Source organism: Pinus tabuliformis, chromosome 1_2, assembly GCF_031772625.1.
Source record: "Pinus tabuliformis cultivar Carrire ecotype Pingquan chromosome 1_2, CPIR1, whole genome shotgun sequence".
NCBI lineage: Eukaryota > Viridiplantae > Streptophyta > Pinopsida > Pinales > Pinaceae > Pinus > Pinus tabuliformis.
The window spans coordinates 1,200,277,282-1,200,294,376 of record NC_142298.1 but is presented as its reverse complement, the minus strand read 5'-3'; positions in this window follow the sequence as shown (position 1 = coordinate 1,200,294,376).

Genomic DNA, 17,095 nt, shown 5'->3' with positions numbered 1-17,095 from the left:
CTAGGGGAGATGGAGGTGATATCCCATCTTTCACTTATTTTAGTGTTTGTTGGCTTACTACATCTAGGAGGGTTTTTGGATTGAAGTGCCAGGCTCTCTGGGTGATGCTACTTCTCTCTAAAATTTTGGGCTTTGTTTACTTACACACATGTGGTCCCAAATGTTGGTTGTTCTACTTGATAACCAATTTTGAAGTGGAAACTTAGTGGCCTTTCTTAGGATATCTCATGGGTGATTTTGAGTGGGAAGTGCTTATGGTAGCTAAGTTGATTGTATAATCATTATTTCAACTCTTATGGAGGGTTCTTGCTTTTGAGAAGGTAGTCGAACCTTGGGTGATAGTTACAAGTAGGTTATCGTAATTGCCTCCTACGCCTTTTTTGTTTGGAATTTGGGCCTTAATCAACACAAATGAATTTTGGAATGCCCTCTTGACAAAACTCTTCATTAGTTTAGATCTAAGTTGTAACTGTCTTGGGCTAAGCTTTAGGAGAGTACTTTTTTTGTTGACCAATCTCATGTTGAGAGCTTTATTATTTTTTGTAGTTGGCCCTCAATTGTCGTTTTATTTGTACCTTTTAATCATTTGATTCAAAGTGGCTAGCCAATCGCTCCACTAGTATAAAAGGACCCAAGGTATTTCTCCAAAAATGTGGAGCTGCCTCCTTAAAGGAATAGGCTAAATAATATAACTCTCCTCCAATGGAGCTAATAAAATACTAAAGAAAACGTGGACAAACATATTACTGAAGAACTCGGTGAGGAAGAGATTTTGATTAAGTGTTTCTTAAGGGATTTCAATGGTCGTATTCTAATTCTTAGGAGGGGTCCATATCCTTTAACTCAAGATGATCTTAGTGATGTTAAGATGAAATGTATCCTTGATCCATTTGGGGGGGATTTTAATCCTTCCCTCACTAGTCCAAATAGTCTTATTCTCTTGCACTCTCAGGGTTTCAAGAATTCGAGTCACATTAGAAGTACTTTTCACTAATGGTATACAATGGATAACAACATTAATACTTCAAGAGTAGGGAGCACCCATACCCCCACATTAGCTATCTCTAGTGGATGAATAAATCCTTCCATTTTGAGTGTCCTTATCATTGACACTTTCCTACCACTTTTTGGAACCTCAAGCTAAGGTATAGTACCTTCTATCACACATCCTAATCAGGGTATGGGAGCACAAGCCTTTACATCATATGATGTTAATGCCTTCTCTTTCGAGATGCCATCAATTGGGATGTCACATGTCATGGCTAGTGCACAACCAAGCTTCCCTAGTTTCAACATGTCCTGGGGATTGATCTATCACTTTCGCAATGTTTCCATTTGGAAGGGGCCATATCCCCATGTTTGTTCCATCATTGAGAAATAAAACTTTGTTAGCTTACGACTTGCCCTTGGGAAAAAATTTCTATTCAATAGAATAGGAAATCCAACTAGCAAAGAACTTCCTCCATTTTTCTAGGTTCCAAACGAAATTCCTTAAAACTCTTCCTCCATTTTTATAGGTTCCAAACAAAATTCCTTAAAACTCCTCCATTTTTATAAGTTCCAAACAAAATTCCTTAAAACTCTATATTCCAACCCAACACTCATTTTTTACACCTAATATGGACTATGTGGTAAGAAATTCTTTCATTATTACCCATTAAATGATGTGATTTTTTTGGGTTAAATTTGATATCTTTAGTAATTAACACTACATCGTCTTTTACACCTAATATGGACTATGTGGTAAGAAATTCTTTCGTTATTACCCATTAAATTATGTGAAATATTTTTTTTTAAATGTGATATCTTTGGTAAAATTCACGATATACTCGTTATTTTGCATTACAAGACACTTAATACTACACCGTCTTTCATTATAAAATTAATGCATCTTTTCATAGGTTGGGCACCATGGTTTAGGTAATGTCATACTTTTGCAAGCTTGAAAAAGTCAAACATCATGATGTAGAGGGGAGTACTAAATGGTTTATGAATAATCCAAATTATGTGAAATGAGTGATATGCTGCTAAAGCAAATCCATTTTTTTACGTCTCTTTCTGACCTATCATATGATATGTGTTTTAATATATTTATATTTAATGATATGTTTATTAGGTTGCATAACACATGGTCTTCTTGGCTTTTTGTTGAAAAATAGTAATTGGGTTCGAAATCTAAGAAATAATTGTATGGAATCACGGATGTACACATCATTTTAATGGATTTGAAACAAACAAAAGCTAGAGTCCATTTTAAATAGTAAAACCCATTTAGGTTGTATATGTTTTTAATTCTAAAATGAGAGTATGTTCCAAGGGAATGCAACAAAGCTTAATAATAATATTTTGAAGTAAAAGCATTACCACCATCAACATTGTTGCTCCGGTACATATCACCATTATAGTCGTTAAAAACAATATGATTGTTAAACAATAAAAAATAATAAGAAAGTTTGGTTTTCAATATTATATATAATTGGAGTACGTAAAATGAAGATTATAAATGATGTAGCTAATGGAATGGATCTATGTTATAGAGTGGTTGTCCTTGTTACACTATAGATCGGTTGTCTTTGTCATTTGGCTGGACTTTGGTTGTAATTTAATAATGTGGATTTTACGTTTTTATTGTTTTATTAAATTTTAAAAAAATATTTGAAATTGAAAAATAAATCAAAAATATTTATAATTATGATATTAAAATAATAAATATAATATATATTTTTTTTGTATAAACATTTCTACAAATTATGAAAATTGACTTGAATGAAGTGAAAGGTTTATAAATATGGCTTTACTCACATTGTAAATAATATGTCCTATAAACAATTTTACAAATTATACTAAAATTGACTTGAATGAATTGAAGGGTTGATAAACATGGTTTTACTCACATTGCAAATAATGTCCCATGTAGTAAAATATATATAGCATTTTTCACTCCATAATATTAGGTATATAAATAAGTGTAAATTAATTAATTTATATTAGGGAAAAAAATAAATATAATATTACTTTTTTACTATTTTATTATTATTAATTTATTTTTTTTATAATATTTTTAGAAAATGGATTAAATTTCAAAAGAAATTTTCTCAAACATAGGAATAGGATTTTTCGTCAATGTCATAACATTTACTTTAAGTTTTTTTTCAAGGGAGACATTTATATCAAGTAATTTTTTTTTTCTTTTCATTTGGTTTGGAATGTGAGGAGAGATGATTTAAGTAGACTAGAGCAATCTTTTACCACTCATATCATAGACTTGTGACATACTCATCTAGTACATCTTTTTTGTGGATTGTCTCTTTATTTTGTAAGTCGATTTTTAAGGTTTTAATTAAATTAACCTCCTACCGCTTCTATCATAGACTTGTGACGCTCATTTGATATATCTTTATCATGAAATGCTTCTTCATTTAGTAAATTGACTTTTTAGATGTTAAATTAAACTTATTTTATATTGTTATCTTTTGCTTCTTGCTTCCATATAAAAATGGCTTTAGTGTTCTCATTTTATATAAACATTTACATACCTAATAATCCAACACACCTACTACAATGTTCATTTCTCATAATTCATACATTTATCTTATCTATCTTATTATCATTGTGAATAAATTCTTTTATAAATAGGTTAATAATAAAATTTAAAAATATTGTATATAACTATATAAGAATTGAAACTAATTCAAATAAATATATATAAAAATATATATATATATATATATATATATAATTAACTAATTCCATAAAAATATATTAATATATATTAAAAAATAATAATAAACTATTTTGAATATAAATAATTCTAAAAAAAAATATATTAAAATATACATTTATATATTTTAAATAAACTATTTTAAATGTGGACAATTCCCAATGGAAATGTAATAGATTTCACTCCACTTCATATGGATATTCCAAGTTACATTGACAATAAGTTTGGTTTTAATTTATCATTCATATATATATATTTTATTAATATATAAAATAATTATAAAATTATTAATAATTATTTTTTATTTATTAATATTAAATTATATTTATAATTTTTTATTATTTAATTATTAAATAAACATTTTGATGTAATTAAAATATTTATAATAAATATATTAAATTTATATATTTAAAATTTGGGGAAGTAAGAGTGGAAGGGTTATTTGTCGCTTCGATGAAGAAAGAGAGATAAAATTTCCCTGGAGATTAGGGACCTTTGCAAATAACTAGGTTGAATATGTAGTCTTGTGACAAGGATTGGAGTTGGCCATCTCTAGAGGAATTCGCTAATTGATGCTTTTCGACGATTCAATGATAGTGATCCAGCAAGTGAATAAAATTGAAGAAAAGGATGAGCATATTTTTGCTTCTATCCTTCAAAGAATTTAACTCTTATTGGATATATTCGAACTGACTAAATTTTATCATGTTAACATAAATCTTAACACGGTGGCTGACTCGCTGGCTAACCAGGGATCACTTTTAGAACAAGGCATCTTAAAGCTTGATGAAAGCAACCTAAAAACAAAGGCAATTCCATGAGGAGCTAAATCGATATTTTTTTTGCATCCAACATTTATTACTAACAAATTAGGATTAAGGGGTCGGGTCTCATCGTTTAATTTGGACAAGCATCACATCGAATTAACATTAACTCCCTTATTATGGTGGTGGTCTCTAAACGCCATGGAGGGAAGTGCAAGTGTGGACACCTGGGTAGCATTCGTCATGTTGTGTTGGGCTTTGCACATATGGAGTTATGTTGCTTTACTAAATAAAACCTCTCAAATCTGGGAAACATTTGGTCCTGTATCTGAAGTGTAGTTTGCATGCATGAATCCTCTGGGCTTACGAGAATTTGCTTAGGATGGTAACCTATCCATTATGGCTCCTGATTTCCATGTTCGATCGGTATTTGTGTTTCGATATGACATTTATGGCGACTATAGAGATCTCAAATCAAGAATGGTTAGCTCGTCAATATATATTGAACATCAACATTTATATGAAAGTGCAAAGTTAAGGATTAAAGTTATTATTCATCAATCTTCCCACTAGGTTTGGCATAAGTTCATGAATATGGAGCATGACAATGGTCATGCAAGCGAAGAGCTCGGCAATTTGTTGGTTCGATTGAAAAGTTCCTTGGAATTTTTTAGCTAGTCGATTTCTCAACATGCAGAGATGATATTTATGGAGTCTCAAGCCTAGTGTGAGCTCTTATTACACAGAATTAGCATCCTGGAGGTTAAAATGGATCATTTGTAGCTAACTAATGAAATGTTGATCTTTTGGTTTGGGAATCTAGCATCTGCAGAAGGCATTGATGAAGGTGGGGTTTGTATTGGAGCAAACGCGGACAGTATGGAGCAGTGTGGAACTTTTGAGAAAGTTGAAGAGAGCAACCTTGTCTCTGACGATGGACATGAAGCCATCGTCCCCGAAGTCGAGTATGAAGAATAGGGAATCCAGGTCGCCCTGAAGAAGGAGGATATATAGTATTAGGCCCAGTGATTAATCTTTTTGATATGATATGTAAATATGCAGTATCTTTAAGAGTTTTTGGGCGAATATGGAGAAAATTAATTTAGAGTAACTATCCATAATCCAAAAATTAATTTTGTCAATTTTTCATAAAAACTTTGAGCTTTAAAAAACAAATTTTTAATATATAAGATAGAAAATTGTAACTTTCAAACCAAAATATTTTAATACAATATATATAAATGTTTCTTTTAAAAAAGAATACCTAAATTTTTCAAATTGAGAAACAAAATAAAAAATCCACATCCTTCCATTAGTTCTTTCTTTCACAATACACTCAATGTCACAATACACTCAATGTTACCATTAAGTCTTTTTTTCACAATACACTCAATGTTACCCTTAATTAATCATGGTTAAGGCAAGATTCTTTGTGTCGAATACGCTTAAGATATTTCATTATCAATTTGACTTCCATGATTATCTGCTCCATCCAAGTCTTTTTTTATGGGATTAAAGAGCTTCATCATCAATTTGACTTTCATGCCCTTATATTCCATGTTATAAATTTAGTCGTTTATTTATAAATTCTTAGCTCCTCGTGAATGGTCTTGCGGAGGAAGAAACCTGGGTATTTATCATAATTTCTCTTTTTCTTCAAAAATAATTTTATTTCATTTTTAAATAAATATATATAATCGCCGTTTTAATATTATAATTTTTATTTAACTAGAAATTATTATCTATAGTATTGGTCAATGTATGTGTGATAATTAAGCATTTACATGTGATAATTACGCACTTAACTCTTATGGAATAACGCCAAATTAGCTTTCATAATTCATGTGTTGATAATTACCCACTTAACTCTTCTGGAATAACGTCAAATTAGTCTTTATAATCCATGTGTTGATAATTACACACTTAACTCTTGTGTTGATAAATCCCTTCGTTTTATAATCATGGTCAACTATGTGCAACAATGGTCCAATGTCATGTTGTGACAAAGATTGTCTCAGCATGAAAATCAACCATGGTAAAACATGGTCTTTTAGGGTTTATAATATTAATCCCTTGGGTTTAATATTACTTCCTTGGGTTTATAATCCCTTGAATTTTTAGTATTAATCCCTTTCGTTTATTATTCCCTAGTCTTTATAATATTAATATGATGGGTTTATTAATCTAAGGGTTCGTTCTGCTAGGATGTAATATTATTCATAGGTTTTATAATATAAATCCTTGTGTTTAATATAAATCCCCTGGGTTTATAATCGTGGCCTACCATGGTGAACCTTGATCCAACATTGCAATGTGACAAAGATTGTCTCGATATGAAAATCAATCATGCTCAAACATGATCAACCATGGGCCAACGTTGCTTTATGACAAAGATTGTCTTGAAATAAATGAACCATGGTCAACCACATTCAACCATATATATTTTAGGATTTATAATACTTATCTTAGGGTTTATATACCTTGCATTTATTTTAAATTTTATTTAATTATTTAATATTATTTATTTATTCAATATTGTTTAATTGTTTAAAAATTATTTATTATATAAAATAATTATTTTTATTAATAATAATAATAATAATAATAATTTTTTTAATATTATTTTAATTATTATATATTTATTAATTTGTGTGATAGATACAAATGAAGTCTTTAAGATTTATCAACCACATTTAATTAATTAAATGTAATTGTGCTAGTTATAAATTCACTTATTAATTTATTATAATTTTTTCCTTTCTTTTTTAAACCTACTCTTATTCTAATCAATCTTATTTAAATAAAAAATAAAAATATTACTGCATTGTTTTGTTGAGAGTTTTATATATTTGATAAAATACATATCGTTAGCTAACATTAAAAGATAAATTTAAAATAGTTAATAATCCTAAAAGATATGATGAGATTTTATCTCATTCTATGAACTTAACCTAAGAACGTTTACCAATTTATCTTTATTTTTTTTTATTTTTCTTCTCATGATAAAATTGTTAGGTGTTATACAATGCCCATAGTCCAAATTAACATTCACATGTCAATCCATATTGATCTTTATGTCTATATCTTTTTCTTAGGCATATATTGAGGCCAAGAACTAAGGTTATTTGATTTGCTTCGAGGGTTGGCATCAATGGCATTCCATGAAAATGTTTGCTTGTGTTGTTATTGGTTTGGATTTTTTTACGAAGTTTTGGATTTTTTATAATTTTTTTAGTTCATATTTTTTTTGGTATTACAGTATAAAAGCATGGTCGATGTTTACTTGGGTTGTTAGTGTTATTTATATTTTAAAATTTCTCTAAATAATAAACTCTCATATTAAACTATAAAGTAAATAATAAATTTCCAAATTAAATTATAAATTAAGTTGGTCTTATATCAATTTTTGTCCGATATTTTTTTATTACAAAATTTGGACATTTAGATTTGGAGATTTAGCTTTTTTTTAGATTTAGATTTCTCATTCAAGGAGTTATTTCTATTTCTATTATGGGAGTATCTTCTTATAGACAAGGCAACTTTATTTTAGCTTTCTATGTTTCGTCTCATCTCCTCATACAACAAGGATGAGACTGCTTCATTGAACTTTAAAGTACTTGCATTGCTACCTATGGAAACAATCAGACTATCCCACAAGTTTGGCAGAGGAAATAACAAACTAATGCACTTTTCCTCATCTTCATCCTTAGGTCATATGGCTCCTTGACATGAACAATTTGTTCACCATGGACTTAGATTGATACAAAGCCCTTAACTTTTCCTACAAAGCCCTTGTTGTAACTTCCTCTAAAACATTTAATAATATTGAATTTGAGAGACACAACCATATTGTGCTCTTTTTCTTTTGACCCAACATGGTCTAATCTGATGTTCACATCTTTGTTGGTGATGTGATCCACAACGATCCTCTGATCCCTATATACCAACAAATCTTCCATTTTGAGCTTCCACAAATCAAAACTCTATCCATTAAATTTTTCGATCTTTATCTTTGAACTACTTTTCATTTCCTTTTCACCATAAGAATCAATTCCATATATCTTCCACTATAAGAGGGTCTAGCATAGGCTTGATCCATATTCCAAACCCCTTAGCCATAAAGGCGTCCCCTTCAAGCCAAAATTTCTCTAAAACCAAATGTAGGTTTTAACCCTCTATAATTAATTGTTGCAAATGGATTCTTAATAGACAGAAAAGATGCATTTGCAAACACATATATTAACACAGAGACTTTATCTTGGAAACACAAAACCAGGAAAAATAGCAAGATATATTCAATATATATTCCTATGTATAATATTACAATATAATATATATATCCTATGACACCCACAAACCACTAATCAATTTACTCTACATTACAATACTATCGTAGTTCCTTAACTGAAACTACAAACCATGGAAAAAACCGCCATTCACCACAAAACCACTTTTACCAAAAATTGTGTGCCAAAAATGGAATAAAAAAAGCAAAAAAAAAAATCGAGAGCGCTACACTCAAACCCCCCAAACAGGGGGAGATGCCACCCCAACTATGCATCACACATTTTATAGTGTGTGGGGATAGACTTGTAAAGAATATAATGCATGCCCAACATTGTCAAAATATAAATAAAGTAAGAAAAATATTATTTGTAGAAAATCATGTAGATTCACAAGCTAATGCAATTTGCTAAAGCAAGAGACAAGAATCTACTTCTACTCTTTATAGTGGAAGCCCATAAACATCGAGCAAACAATAATCAATAGAGGAAGAGAATCAAAGGCACATAACACAATAAATATCCCGGGAAAGCCACAACTAAAAACCCCACTATTTGTTTTGTATTAATCCGGAAAATTAAGATGAAATTACAATGCTTTTTCTCTCTAGAACAATCCCAACACTCAACAAATTTAATCTCCAACTCATAAGCAGACTCAAGGCCAAATCTTAGCCTCTTCGCAAGTTCTCCAAGTCTCTATTCCAATGTGTAATTCCTATGAAGGATAGCTTGTATTTAAAGGGAAATAAAACTTCTAAAAATAGCGCAATCCCTTAAGGTTTAGTTCCTGATTGCATGCACTATCAATGCAACTCAGAAAAATCTAAAACAAATAGTACATTGTCCCTACACTCTAGTCTCAATCAGGTCTTTTTTGTTACAAAATTATATATTACAGAGTAATGGAACACATAAAATATTGTAGAAATATAAACACAGAAAACGCATAAAACAAGAGAGACACAGATATATGTGGTTCACCCAGTTTGGGCTACGTCCACCTTGAACAGGCAGTCCTTCCTTTCTATTATCCAGCAAAATGAAGAGACGCAACCTATAGCAGATCCGTTGTAATATCCTATGTTTTCTCTCACAGTCTCACCTATCTGTTTCTCGCTCTGAGAATACACATATATTCCACAGCCTCAATACAATGCCCTCATACAAAGAGAGGGGTTGCCTTCTAGGGCAAAAAACCCTAAACTAAACATAAATTCTACTGTTAGATCATCCGCCTAATGAACGACCCAGATTGACTAGAAATGAATATACTTTTACAAGGCAATTTTACATCTGTCCCGCTGGCCCCCAGACCCCCTAGCTGGGGGGGAATGCCCCCCCTCCCCCCCCCCCCCTGCGAGGGGGACAAGTATCCCCCACACCCCCCGCATGGAGGGGTGCACAACCTTCCTTGGGTATACATCCGGCTGAAACAAAGACCTTTAAATTAGGATGATAATCATGCTCCACACCCAACATTTTTCATAATTGACATGCATGAGTTTCTGATGAGTAAATATTAGTTAGCTAGAGTAGCACTGGTGGAGTTCATTAGTGTCACCACTAACTGTTAACTCACTGTTGGTTCTCTCAATCAGTTTGAGAACTAATTTAACTGAATTGACTCATGAAAACTAAGTCTTCTATTTTACAACCCACAATTAACTCACACTGGACTCCTACAAAGTAGGGCGAACATATACATGACTTCCAAAAGACTTCCAACTCGAATTTCCTAAGTTAACTACGTTTAATAAACCTAATTTAACTATCTTAAGTTGCTATGAGAATAGAATTCGAATTTAATTGACAACCTAATTCAAGGACAAATTAAATTGGAATTTCTTGTTGTTATTTCTCAACACTCCCTCTCAACAAGAAAGGGATTATCAACTACCCCGATCTTGTCTCTGTGAAACTTTAATTTACATCTTGACAATGCCTTTGTCAAGATGTCAGCATCTTTCTCCTTCATGGGAATGTAATCTAACAACATAATCCACCTCAATACACAATCTCTGAGATGATCATACCAGATATCAATATGCTTGGACTGACAATGAAAGACCGGATTTTCAGAGAGTTTGATACATGTTGGAATCCAGAGGCACAGCAAACAAAATAAATACACAGCAAAATATCAAGCACATAAACACAGTTTTTAACGTGGTTCACCCAACCAATCTGGGCTACGTCCACCAAACATAGGCATCAGGAATTTATTAATCAAATTGGAGAATACATAATGAAAACCACATAAAACTCTCACTCTCTCTCAGCAAACCATCCGAATGGTCGCCTGTTATATAGCATAGAAAATCTAACAGCCTCATTAACTCCCTCACATCAAATATAGGAGGCATTAACTCCCTCCGAACAAACTGGAGTTAATCTAGGACCTAAATTCTATTGTTGTCATCAGCTGAGATTTTTCCTATTTTGCTACAAACAGAAAATCTCAACAATCTCCACCTTGACAACAATTCGCCTGATGCCCTGTTATTATTATTTTATCTTTTCTGCAAGCCAAGAGAAGCCAAACACCAGCGTAGCTTCTCCAACAAAACTGGTTTCGTGAACATGTCTGCACAATTCTCCTTTGTATGCACCTTTTCAAGACAGACTCCCTTTTCAGTGATAACCTGTCTTACAAAATGGTACTTAATTGGAATATGCTTTGATTTACTATGATAGGCTGGATTCTTAGCCAAATGTATTGCACTTTGACTATCACAAAGTAACCTGATGTTGTCCTGTAACCTACCAAACTCACCAAGCAAACCTTTCAACCAAACCGCCTCTTTGCAAGCATGAGAAGCAGCAATGTATTCTGCTTTAGTAGTGGATAAAGCAACAATATTCTGTAGCTTTGACATCCAGCTTATAGCTCCACCTGCAAGAGTAAAGGCGTACCCTGAAGTTGATCTTCTCTTATCCAAATCACCTGCAAAATCGGAATCAACATATCCGCAAACAAATTCACTACTCTTATTGTAAGAAATACAATAACTACTTGTGCCTCTCAAATACCGAAGCACCCATTTCACTGCTAACCAGTGCTCTTTACCCGGATTTGCCATGTACCTGCTGACAACCCCAACTGCATGTGAAATATCTGGTCGAGTACAAACCATCGCATACATCAAACATCCTACTACATTGGCATACAGAATTCGAGACATATAATCCTTTTCTTCATCTGTATTAGGACATAAACTCGAAGAAAGCTTAAAATGGGAAGCTAAAGGGACTAACACAGGCTTCACATTATTCATACCAAACCTCAAAAGTATTTTCTCAACATACTTCTGTTGTGATAGCCACAGCTTACCATTACTCCTGTCTCTGAAAATCTCCATGCCCAAAATTTGTCTTGCCACTCCTAGATCTTTCATATCAAACGTCCTTGCCATCTGAGTCTTCAACCTGTTGATTTCTTCAATGCTTTTGCTTGCTAAAAGCATATCATCAACATATAACACTAAGATAATGAACATGCCATTTTTTAACTGCTTAAAGTAAACACAATGATCATATTCACTTCTTACATATTTCTGACTCAACATGAAAGAATCAAACTTCTTATACCACTGCCGAGGCGACTGCTTCAGGCCATATAATGACTTCTTGAGCCTGCAGACAAATTTCTTATTGCGATGCTGAACAAACCCTTCCGGTTGTTCCATATATATTTCCTCATCTAAATCACCATGTAGAAATGCAGTCTTAACATCTAACTGCTACAACTCTAAATCAAGCAAAGCCACTAACTCTAACACAAGTCTAATTGAAACAATTTTAACCAGTGGTGAAAAAATCTCATGAAAGTCAATACCGTCTTTCTGAGAAAACCCTTTTGCAACCAGCCTCGCTTTGTACCTATCTTCCGTATCATTCACACCCCGTTTCACCTTGAACACCCACTTGCATCCCACAGTTTTCCTGCCTTGGGGAAGTTCAACCAGATCCCACGTGTCATTCTTACCTAAGGCCATCATTTCTTCCTTCATAGCTGCTTTCCATTTGTCACTATTTGAACCTTCTACAGCTTCCTGATAACACAAAGGTTCATCATCATTAGCGATCAAAGCAACTGAAGTAACATGATCATCATACCTTCTTGGAGGACGTTTGATCCTTGTAGACCTCCTTAAGAATGTTTCTGGTGCTTCCACAATTGGTTGTCTATCATCTGTAGGAACTTCTTCATGATTTCCATCTGAGACCTGTTCATGACCTCCATCTGAACCATGTTCATAATCTGATTCTGAAACCTGTTCATGACTAGAATCTGAACTATGGTCGTTATGACTATCATTAGAAATGCTGTCAAGCTGAATATGCTGGAAATCAGATACATCATCCTGTTTCAATCTACTATTTACATCTAACTGTACAAGAGAGGATTCATCAAACTTTACATCTCTGTTGATGATGATTTTGCGGGTAGTAGGATCCCACAATCTATATCCCTTTGTTCCATCACCATACCCAACAAAGATATACCTTTTAGACTTTGGATCTAATTTAGTTCGTTGATGTTTAGGCACTAGAGCATATGCATCACAACCAAACACTCTGAGTTTAGAATAGTCACAAGGGTGTCTTTTCCATACATCTTGCGGAATCTTGCAGCCTATTGCCGTTGATGGAGATTGGTTTATCACATAACAAGTTGTTGCCACTGCTTCCATCCACAACTCCTTTTGCAACCCGGCGTTACTCAACATACACCTTGCTCTCTCTAGAAGAGCCCTGTTCATGCGTTCAGCAACTCCATTCTACTGAGGAGTATAAACCGTGGTCTTATGTCTTTCGATCCCTGCATCCTTGCAATAGTTGTCAAACTCCTTGGAAGAAAACTCACCACCATTGTCAGTTCTTAAACATTTTATAGTTCTACCAGTGCTGTTTTCTACCAATGCTCTAAACTGCTTGAAAACTGTAAAAACATCAGACTTTTTTTTCAACATGTAGACCCATACTTTCCGAGAAAAGTCATCAATGAATGATACAAAATATGACGAACCACCATATGACGCTGTAGGGACTGGACCCCAAACATTTGAATGGTTATAATCAAGTATGTCTTTACTAGTATGTTTGCATGTTTTAAACTTTTGTTTACTTTGTTTTCCAAACAAGCAATGTTTACAGAAATCTAACTTTCCAGATCTTAGATTAGGAAGTAACTTTCGGTCAGCCAAAATTTTCAATCCTCTTTCACTCATATGCCCCAATCTTTGATGCCATAAGTGAATGGAACTACTGTCATGTTCAGACACAGACACATGATCTGACACAGTTCTACCTTCTAACTGAAATAGATTTCCTACTTTCTTAGCTTTCATAACTAGTAAGATGCCTTTGTAAATTTTCATTACTCCACCTTGAATTACAGTTCTATATCCATTTGAATCAAGTGCTCCTAATGAAATCAAATTTTTCCTTAAATCTGGTACATGCCTCACATATGTTAATAGTTTTGTTGTCCCATCAAACATTTGCAGTTGTATGCTCCCAATTCCCACAATATCACATGTTACATCATTACCCATGTACACAACACCACCATCAATTGATTTATATGTTTTAAACCAATCTTTATGAATACACATGTGGTTAGATGCCCCAGAATCTAACAACCAATGTTGATCATGTTTTGAAACATTAACAGACAATACCTCATCACTCATACCTGAACCAGATACTGAACCTGTATCTGTGGTGTTGGTTTCCTTCTTTTCTGGCAAAGAGCCTTCTTTAGCAGCCTGCTTTCGCTTCCAGCAATCCTTTTTCAGATTTCCAGCCTTGCCACAATGCCAGCACTTCACCTTTGGCTTCTTTCCTTTGGACTTTGAGCGAGAGTCACTATGCTTTCCCCCGGAGTGTCTCTCTCGTGAGCGACCTCTGGCCATCATTACCTCTGATGTAGAGGTGTCTGCATTCGACCTCTTCCTCGTCTCCTCAGCCAACAAGGCTCCAACAACATCGTCAAACTCAAGAATTTCTGATGTACTAAAACTTATGGAAGTAACAAAGTGATCCCAGGATTCAGGCAAAGAACATAATAGAGTTATTGCCTTATCCTCTGAATCAAATTTCACATCTAGACTGTCTAATTGCACCAGTAAGGTATTAAAAACATTCAGGTGATCAGCAATTGAGGTACCTTCTTTCATCCGCAAACCATAAAGCTGCCGTTTCAGGAGAATTCGATTTGTCAAAGATTTCGTCATATAGAGCTTCTCAAGCTTCGACCACAAGCCTGCGGCGGTTTTCTCTGACACAATGTTGAACAAAACATTGTCCGCCAGACATAACCGAATTGCGCTCAGAGCTCTATCGTCCATCTCATCCCATTCATCCTCCGTCATGGAAGGAGGTCTTTTGTTTTTCCCCAACAGTGCTTTCGCCACACCTTGTTGAACCAGCAGATCGTGCATCTTTACCTTCCAGATCTCAAAATTATTCTTGCCATTAAATTTCTCAATTTCAAACCGGGCACTTTGAGTTTTCGCCATTTTGTATCAAAAAACACAATAATCTCCAATATCCAACCAACAATAAAAAAAAAAATGCCTATGCATTTCTGCCTTTGCCTTTAAAACAAAAAACTGCCCTTTGCACTTATATTAAAAAAAAACAACTTTCTGCCATATGCACTTCTCAAAATAAGTAAGAGACGTCCTTTAAAAAAAAAACTGACTTATTGCTGTGCCAAAAATTACAGTATATAAAGACCACCGCCAGAAACAAAAAATTTGTTTTATTAACTTCTGTCTCAAACAAAAGAAATCTGCAATATTCATGCAGAGACCAAATGTTCTTCCACATAGACACGCAGGAATGCCGCACTGGATAAACACTAACGTGCTTTCACGCCAAGGATTGTTCCTAAATGGTGACTTTGGTGCGATTTTAGTGTGTTCAATACTTCCCAAAACAAAAAGAAAACTGTTATGAACCTGAACGCCGGCTATAAACCCACGCAGAACCAATTGCACGCACAGCAGATAGCGCAACAGACTTAATCAACCAGCAAATATATATATATATATATATATATATATATATATATATATATATATATATATATATATATATATATATATATATAAAGCCTGACTGCATCTATAATGTATAGGGAGGATTATCCAACGAAATTATTTTAAAAGGCAGACCTTCATAGATGTCGTCGGCATCTTAAAGGAGCGTTACATTTCTTGCTGATTGGCGTCACCGACAATACAACGATTCCGAAAACCACAGAGACCCAAATTACAGTTTTAAATTTTTCGATGTGCAATTTAAAATTTACGGTTCTTTGTTGAATGAAACCAGGCGATATATTCAGATGCGCAATACAATTTAAGTTACCTCCACCAGATCCGTTCTTAAATCCTCGCAGCAGTCTTTAAACCACCACGCACCAGCACCAGATCGGCTTCAAATCCACGTAGCAGTCTTTTAATCCACCACGCAGACGCTGGTAATTTCTCCACGCAGGTCCACGCTGATCTGGTGTGCACAACGCTGTATCAATGCTGTTCTCCAGTCAAACGCACCAACAGCAATGTACATGCCTCCACGCACAGTAAAACGATCCACGTCTCCAGCAATACAGCTCCAGCACGCAATCTCAGCACCTCCAACATGCTCTGATACCAATTGTTGGAATCCAGAGGCACAGCAAACAAAATAAATACACAACAAAATATCAAGCAATTAAACACAGTTTTTAACGTGGTTCACCCAACCAATCTGGGCTACGTCCACCAAACATAGGCATCAGGAATTTATTAATCAAATTGGAGATTACATAATGAAAACCACATAAAACTCTCACTCTCTCTCAGCAAACCATCCGAATGGTTGCCTGTTATATAGCATAGAAAATCTAACAGCCTCATTAACTCCCTCACATCAAATATAGGAGGCATTAACTACCTCCCAACAAACTGGAGTTAATCTAGGACCTAAATTCTATTGTTGTCATCAACTGAGATTTTTCCTATTTTGCTACAAACAAAAAATCTCAACAATACAACTCTGATTATCACAATAAATCACTGTTGAATCCATCTGCTAACCAAACAAACCAACCAGGATCTTCGTCATCCAGATAGCCTCACATGATGCTTGACTCGCAATCATGTACTCTGCCTCTGCCAAACTGAGTGCAACTGATCTATGTTTCCTATTGTACCAAGAAACTATCGTTGACCCAATACTAAATATCCCTCCTGATGTGCTCTTCCTGTCCGATGGACTCCCTACCCAATCTGCATCAGAGAAGCCTTGAAGCTTCACTCACTCTATCC